Below are 9,675 nucleotides of genomic sequence, written 5' to 3' on the forward strand. Positions count from 1 at the left end.
TGCACTTTAATTTACAATACCATTAGTTATACAGTACTTTTAACATTATCAATATTCAAAATGCACATGTGCATCATTAGGTATAACCATGATATAACGTGTTTTTGTACAAAAAGTTTGTGATTTTGAATGGAGAAGTAGGCCCATATACATGTTTTTTGGTTAGTTATATCTAGTGGTTGATGGTTTGGTTATAGTTGTCAATTTATGATGTAATATGTTGATTGGATGGTATAAATGGTGTTTACGTACATGTAATAAAGTGAAAATATTGTTAACGGTATTGTATTATGGATGGTAGCAAGTAATGGTATTGTATTATGGATGGTAGTAGGTAATGGTAGTGTATTATGGATGGTATGATAGATGAAATGGAAAGTGTATTCAAAGTAGTGCACCAAAACACCTTATTTAATGTTCATACATATAAATGCACATGTGCATTTCTAATATTGGTAATGTAAAAAGTAGTGTATCACATATGGTAGTGTAAATGAAAGTGCAATTGTCTAATATGTGTAATAAATTACGGAATTTGTCAAAGAAATGACAAAAATGCACATGTGCATGCTTGTGTATTATGGATGGAATGATAGATGAAAGAGAAGTAGTGTACCAAAACACCTTATTTCATGTTGATACATATAGATGCACATGCGCATTTCTAATATTGTTAACGTAAAAAGTAGTGTATTACACGTGGTAGTGTAAATGAAAGTGCAATTGACTATTATTTATAACGAATTACGGAATTTGACAAAGAAATGATACATATGCACATGTGTATGGATAACTGTTACTCGAATTTTATTTTTTTTTGAAAATTTGTTTTATTTTTTTATTAACAAAATATAGCGATTTTTCAAAAAAAAATAGTAAAAAAATAATAAAAAATTTTGGGTGTTTTTTAGATTTTTTTAGGAATTACTGTTTGTGTTCACACTGGTTCTCGCGGTTCTCGCGGTTCTCGCAATAAAGGGTGGTTCCTAACGGATCTTTGTCCTATATATATATATATATATATATATATATATATATATATATATATATATATATATATATATATATATATATATATATATATATATATATATATATATATATATATATATATATATATATATATATATATATATATAGGGAGAGTATCATGAGAAAACTACATCTAAATGAGAAAACTAGAAAACTAACTAAACAAACCTAAAAAAAGCCAAAAAACATACCAAATTTTTTTTTTACAATTTTTTATAAAAAAATCACTACTTTTTATATATAAAAAATTTTCAAAAAAAAATTGTTGTACTGCACATGTGCATTATATGTGATTATATGTGTACTACACATGTACTACGCATGTGCACTATATCCGTAATAGTGCACATGTGCAATACAACAAAAAACTTTTCTTTTTTATTTTTTTTTTTTGAAAATTTTTTTCCATGTATAAAAACCTCCGATTTTTTTATAAAAATTAAAAAAAATTGGTATGTCTTTTTGGCTTTTTTGGTTAGTTTTTTGGTTTTCTCATTTAAACTAGTTTTCTCATGATCCATCCCCCATATATATATATATATATATATATATATATATATATATAGGGGGCTGCTAGAATGAAAACCACCCCGAGTTGTAAGAACCGCGAGAACTACACCCCACGGAGCGCCGTTCGCCATGATTTTTTTTTACAAGTAGATGTGTGTATTATAAACACAGCCGTAAAAAATCATGGCGAACGGCGCTCCGTGGGGTGTAGTTTTTTACACCACAAGTTTGGTGTTTTTTAATTTTTTTTCCTTTTTTCTTTTTTTTCACCAAACTTGTGGTGTAAAAAACTACACCTCACGGAGCGCCGTTCACCATGATTTTTACGGCTGTGTTTATAATATACACATCTACTTGTAAAAAAAAAAAAATCATGGCGAACGGCGCTCCGTGGGGTGTAGTTCTCGCGGTTCTCACAACTCGGGGTGGTTCTCATTCTAGTGGCTCCCTATATATATATATTGATAAGTAGGCCAAGAAAAATTAAAAGCCCAAGAAACATACTAGCCCGACTCAATATCAAAACCTAAACCTAACCCTAATTCTTAAAAATTCAAATAAGCACCTAATCTCCTGCTACATACCTCGTTGCTGCTCAAGTTCAACTCATACGGATACGGTACAATCTCCTACCTCGCGGACTACTTCAAATCAGTAGAGGTGCATTCTCCTACCTCCTGCAACATACCTCGCTGCTGCTCATGTTCGATTGTTGAGGATCCAATCTTTGCTCATGTTCGATTGTTAGTAAGGTGTTGGACATGTTTTAATTAAGTTAGCATTTGTTTTTGTTGCCCATGTAATAGTCGTGATTTCAGTTTTTTTTTTTGTGTTGCTACACATGTTTTAATTTCAGTGCTGAGAAAAACCGAGAGAAAACAATCCGCTCGATTCAAATTCAATTCGAGCACGAGCATCACTTTTGTGCCCGGTTTTGCAAATTCGATCTGATCGGATCGGATCGTGCGACATTTGTGTCATTCATTGTAAAATTCCAAACAACCTTATATTTAATGAAACATTGTGTTTTATTCCGGGATTGCATAAATACATATGACATTTGCACGTTTTAATCCTTGTACAATTCTGTTCACTCAAACCTTTTCTGAAAGTGAAATCGTAAACTATTACGCAAACGTAATTAGTTTAACGTGACGTACACTCCGGAACGATGACATAAGCTAAACATACCCTAAATACCCTTTACATAACTTATAAATAAGTTTTGAGGGGTTCGGTATGGCAAAAACATGTTTATTCGAGCTCAGGGACTATTTGCAACAAACTGCGAAAGTCTGTCGATTTTCATATTTTTTAATACGAACAACGTACACACATCCAAATATTTTTGTAATCATTAAAATCTTGTATTTTATTGATAAGAATGCAAAAATATCAATCGTTGTGTAATTTTGGTCCTTTTAGTGTTTGTGAAAGCGTTCGTCGTAATTAAGCAAAAAACGCGATCGTACAACCGAACGAACCGGCATCCACGACATTTTTGGGCATAATTCAAGTTACTTATGCCTTAACACCTTTATACAACCTAAAAAGCGGGTTATAATGGGTTAAAAGTGTCAAAACACAACAAATCAAGTACAGGGGTCATTTCTTCCAAACTTGAAACTCGGCCAAGAGGCTTGGCGGGGTATGACTCCCTGGGGGCATTCCCGTCATGAGGCACGACCCTCTTAGCTTGGTAGAAAGTTTGTTTAACAGCAGCATCAGTTTTGCAGCCATAGTTTCTCCATTCTTGAAGCCCAAGTATGTGTGATCACCAAGTTTTAAAGCAGATCTTGACACTTGTTTTGATCCCCTATAATCCTTGAAACCTTATAAGACACATGTCTTGATCCTATGATTCCTAAACAACTATAAATAGCACCACATTTGCACCAAATTCACTTGCTCATTCATACTTTCTTCTTGGAGCTTGTTTGCAGCAATTGGAAGCCTCCTCTCTGAGTTCTTAAGTGTTCCTTAACAGAAGTAAGTTCTCATCCTTAGTCTATTTCATTTATTTTAGCTATTTTGAGCTAAAAGTCAAACATTTTGACTTTTTGTTTGACTTTCGGTTCTGACCATAATTGGTTAAGTCAAAGTTCAATTGAACTTTGCAACGTGATCATGTGAGGCCGTTTCGCAGGATCTGTTCGAGTAGAACGTGGCTGGATAGATCAGAATCAAGGTGCGGAATCCCTTGATAATGTCTAAGAATCAACAACAACAGGTTCAACGTTTAACGCGTCTGAATTCTATTAAATGATAGTGAAAATATAGAGGTTCCGTTAGAAAGTCAGACAGACAGAGCTTCGTTACAATGATCAGCCAAAGGTTGTGGACAAATGACACAAGTCCATTATTTATAGGCAAACTGAGATGAGAGGATGCCATCCGATAGGATTGCCATCCGATTGGATGTCATCTGACAGTTATCGTTCTGATCCCAGTGTATCTTTACATACATGTACATACATTTACAAAAACATACACCGCACAAAATACATAAGACTCAATGCGGACGGAAGCTACAGACATATGTACTAACAGACTCCCCCTTGGATGTAGCTGTAGTTCCTTCCTGCATAGTGTTCAATCTGTCTTCCTGCTGCACCTTCTTTCCTTAGCTTTCTGTCGTCTCTTTTCCTCTCTTTCAGCAAGCATCTTTCGCCTAAGAGGTCGACCAACTTCATTCCAGTACTTTCTGTATTCAGGATCACCATCTCGCTTCCTATCCCACCTCGGGATCTTGTTTTCTTCTTTTTCAATCGGTGTCTGGTCTGTTGGTGGAGGTCTCATAAGCTTGTACCTTCCAAGCCTTGCAGCTTTATCAGCAATCTCCTTGAATCTTTCACTGCGCTTGTACTTCTTCACTTATTCATCAATCTCCAAGTCTCTCCACTTCGACTTCCAGTTTCTGCCAGAGTTGATGTCTTTTGCGTAGCACAAGTTCACTAACTTCTGATATTGCTGAGCTTGAACTTTATCTGGCTTTTCATACACTATCTTGTTGTAGAATAAACAATCAATAACCTTCTTCGAACAATTCACTAGCCACATCGGATCTAACACATTGATCCTTCTTGACTTTCCAGTGGACTTGTCATATAAGGAAATCACCGCTTCCGCTGTGCTTTGGTTGTACATCCATCCTTGAAAATCTTCATAGAAGTCTTGCTCCATAGCACGTAGAGGCATGTTTTTCAGACATCTCAGCGGTTTGATTATCAACGTAATATCCTTCTCCTTTGTGACTGGATCAATCTTTAGGTCATTTTCTAGAAATTGTGGCTTCCAGTCTGGAAATCTTTCCTTTGCTGGCAGCTTAATGTAATCCCACAAGCGTTGATCATGCTGCTTAAGATCCAAGCCATAATAGAATTGCTTTATGTTCTTCGTCTGCACCAACTCCTCAACATCCCACCACGAGAGGGTTTTAATGTCTGACGAAAATTCGAAGTACTGAACCCCTAGCTCCCGTCTGATTGCATAAACTTGTAAATCTTCAAGATAACCCCATGATAAGATGTCTCCCCACGATAAATCAGCATTATGCGTGAAGTATTGTAAAGGTCTTATGAACTTTCTCTCCTTGGGCATCACTTTGAACCATTTCTTTCTTTCTTCAGCCAATGTCTCACGTGGAATAGTTCTTGGAATTCCTTCAATAGTGATCTTCTCCACAACTTTTCTTCTGATCTCGTCTGCATTTTGTTCTTTAAACATTTCAGCAAATGTTGGAAATGTTTCATAAACTCCAGAATAATGAAAGACTGTATCTTCATCAGATGAATTTGATCCTTCTGCAACTATTACATCATTGTAATTATCAGCTTCATGAGCATACTTGAACTCATATTCCTTTTCAGGTGACGAAGGAATCTCATCTTCAATATCAAATTTGAACTTTCCGTCATCTAAACCCAACTCTTCCAACATCTCAGCTCTAGACCTAGCTACCTATATCTCCCCCTCAACTGGAGCATTCAAGTATATAACAGTAGGTTGTGTGAGGAATACCTGGTCAGCATGTTTCTTTCCTGAAGAAGACTCCTCGTGATGATCCTCCTCTTGTTCGTTGATTTCATCATTCAAAAAGTCATCAAATTGTTGTTGAACAAAGGGATTTACAATTAATAACCCTGTTGACCCTTGATCATCATAACTGTCAACTGCATCAAGAACATCTTCTAACTCTTTATCTTCTATCTTTTCTTCTTCCTTCTCTTCTTCTTTCCATCTAAGTAACAACACTTCAGGTTCTTTCGCCTTTCTTTTACGCTGTTCAACTTGTACAAGACGAATAATATTATCAAAATTGTAAGATAGAGGAGTAGCTTCACCAACAAGTACGAACCCTTGAGGATCCACTTCAGCATCTACCATTTCAACATCAGGTTGACTTGACGAACCTCCAGCTTCTTGAGTTTCTATGATTACTTCTTTCTTTTTTTGAGTTGCAGCCTCAGCCAACTCTTTCTCTCTCTGAGCCCTTCGCTCTTCAACCCTTTGAATCTCTATGTTGTTGTAAATAGATTGAACGTTAATACCCAGATGATGTTCCATAACAGTGTATAACATGTTAAGTTGTTCATCCTTCACTGCTTTGTGAGCCCTAAGAGCTTCAACTTCTAGCTTCATCACTTTTATTTCATTTGAAGACGCTTCATGAAGATCACTTAACATTTGATGCAGCATCTGATTTGTTTCATTCAAGCTTCCGTTCTTCTCATGCAATTCAGAAATCTCCATAGAGAGTTGTTCAAAGAGCTTAGCGTTATCATCCACATCTTCACCCAATGTCTTTATCTTCTGCGCATGTTTGATCACGATAGCCTTTATCTCTTCATTCAGTTTCGTCAACTCCTCAAGTTGCTTCTTTAATTCATCACGATCAACTTCAGCTTTAGCCTTTTCATTCTCTAGAAGACTCACTTTCTTTTTTAGATCTTTGACTGTTGCATCATGAAACATGTCGTAGTCTTCATCAAGAAGAATGTCATCAGTGTATTCTCCATGAACATTTGGAAAGCCTTCAGATAGATCAGGAAGAGTAGTTTTCTTTGGCCTTAACGATTCAGCATCATAAGCACCCTTCTTTTCTATCCTTACATACTCTGGATTTTCTGGAACTTTTTCTTTCTCAGCTTCAGGCTTTTCAACGCTTTGAACTTCTGGAACTTCAGCATTTTGATCTATTACAGCTGCAGGACCCTTTGAGGTTGTCACATGCTTTTCCTTTTTGCCGCTTTGACTTTCTGGCATAGTAGCACCCGCTTTTTTCGCCCTAACATTTCTTGGAATAACTCCAGATTGAACTGCCTTTCGCTTTGTTCTTAATTTCTTTTTCTCTTTAGCAGTTGGCATATATGTAGAATCCTCTTCATCAGAACCTTTTCTTTTCTTCTGAGGCTTCTTTTTTAACTGAACTTTTCCATGACCAACCTTTGACATATCAATCTCTGGCTCTGTTTCCGTTGATTCATCGTCAGCATCACTTGAATCACTATGAACAACACCTTTAGGTTCTACATGCTTTGCAGAAGATTCAACATTCTTTGGAGCTTTCTCAGCTTGAGCTTCCTCGTTTTTCTTTAAGTAACTTTCAAGAGAATCTTTCAGTAAACCAACACCTTGTTGAAGAACTTCTGATGAATCAAGCACTAGCTCATCAACCAATCTTGGTGGTGATTTCTTTGAAGGCCCTGCAAAACAAGCATTGAAGTATTCATTAGACGAGTATAACAATTAATGATCTAACTTTTCTTATAACTCCCCTTTCAACTGTACCCTTAACAACTATCTTTGGTGTTGACACTTTAGGAATAGATATGGCTGGGGAGGTCTTTGGTGTTCTCTTCTTTTTCCTGTCCTTCACGAACCAGTATCTAAGCTTCTTCTCATGCATATCCCTCAGTCTATCAGTCTCATCCTTAGAATTACTATTATCATGCCTCCATGCATCGTTCTCAGGAGCAACATATCCTGGATTTGCAATTTTGTAGATCATTCTCCCTACCCTTGGCTCAGATTCATCTTTCTTTAAACCTTTATATGTAGTTAACCTTCCCAAAGTCTCAGCTGTTATATGACGTAGACCCAATATATTAGCAGGGTCCTTTGGAAGATCATTAACTTGATCATCTATCATCATTTGAATGAATCTGGGTACATTATGTACTTTTCACCCCTAATATTGTCAACCAGACGATCCAATAGCACTTGAGAGACATTGTATGGCCTATTAAGCACTAAGCATGTAATGATATTCATGATATAGTCTGATGTCTCATCATAAGCTCCTTTCCGATGTGACAAAGCATGCATGACACAGTGAATTAGGAACTTATATGGTGGACTAAACATAGACTTAAGATATTTCCCGTTCACATGTCCTGCAAAACCCATTCTGTACCACAAACCTTTGCACAATCGTTCAGGAATAATGGTAGGATCGTTATCACTATCTCCTAACTCCAGAATACGTCTCAAATCTCCAACATTAAACTTAACTTCTATATCTACATCCTGATCATTCTTGTCTTTCCTTTGAACAACAGAATATATCATCTTTTCCTTTTCATCATACCTCACTGATCTCTAGAACATTCTAACATGAGATTCGTACACTACTATTCTATCAGTTAACGCCTTGTTAATCTTACTCTCCCTCAAAAACTTTGCCATGTCTTTAAATGGTGTTGTGTCTGTATAGTGTGCGTACAAAATACAATAAATATTGTGAGATTTGTCCCAATCTGATGCTCGTGCCTGCAAGAATAAACAACGTTAGTGTTTGCACAAGGTTCGAGACAAGAAATGAAAAATATCAAAAATTTTGAAGACTTCAAAAATTTTCTAACTCTAGAAGTTCACACTCTATACAGTACTGAGGATCGGATGGTCATCCAATCGAACTGCCATCCGATCCGATGAACCATCATATACAAAACAGAATTAAACAATATTTGTGCATTTGGATCGAATGGCCATCCGATCGGATTGCCACTTGATCCATGTGAGAACTAGATAGCATCTTTGATAAGTCAACTCTCTTGAGTGAATGGTATGGATCGGATGGCTATCTGATCAGATTGTCAACCGATCGGAGTGTCACTCGATCCATTACATGATAGCACAGAAGATCAACAGACATAACATTTATGTGATGTGGATCGGATGGCTATCCAATCGGATTGCCATCCGATCGGGATGCCACTCGATCATTGACATGAATTCATATCAGTCTATTGAATGTGTGTTTTTGGACCGGAAGGCTATTCGATCGGATTGCCATCCGATCGAGATGCCATTCTATCCAAATCAGCTTATTAACAGTTAAGACAACACTTAGAAAAATATTAAACAAATATTGTGCAATGGATTGGATGGCTATCCGATCGGATTGCCATCCGATCGAGTTGCCACTTGATCAACAGAATCCTGATGAACACTTTGAATGAACAATGAACATCAAAATTTTCTAAGTTTTTCACAAAATTGAACATGTTTTCACGTAGAGTTTTTACCGATTTACAAAACCCTATGTTCAAATTTCTCTACCTCGCCCTAGATTGAGACTAATTTGACAAAATATGCACCGATAGTCGAACACCTCTAATCATCAAATCTCTAAATCTAACATGGTTATGTACAAACTGAAACGATAAACCTATAGATCTAAGGCCCGTGAACAAAACCCTATGTTCAAAATCTTTCATGAATCATCACAAATGCCTAGATCTAAGATCTTAAGTCCGAACAGTCGTCGAACATCAAAAATATAAAAAACATCCAATTTTAACGGTGAAACTTAGTAAACTTACTTTTCCCAATGTGAAGGTTGAGCGTGCCAACAATCCAATGCAGTGTGAAAAGCAAGAATGTGAAACAATGATCAAGAAAGTGAGAGTGTTTGAGAGAGTATCGAATGGTCGTTCGATCGATCGAGTAAAGCTTTGACTGGAGACCATTGACTGCTATTTATAGGAGTGACCAAGTGTCAGATGGCCTTCGATCGGATTGTTATCCGATCGGATTGTCATCCAATACAAACACCTTTCTCTTGACTTTTGATGTTTTGACCTTTTGACTTTTTGCTGTTTTATCAGATTTGGTCAGTTTTTAGAAATA

The sequence above is a fragment of the Helianthus annuus genome, chromosome 14 (genome assembly GCF_002127325.2).
Source record: "Helianthus annuus cultivar XRQ/B chromosome 14, HanXRQr2.0-SUNRISE, whole genome shotgun sequence".
NCBI classification, from domain to species: Eukaryota; Viridiplantae; Streptophyta; class Magnoliopsida; order Asterales; family Asteraceae; genus Helianthus; species Helianthus annuus.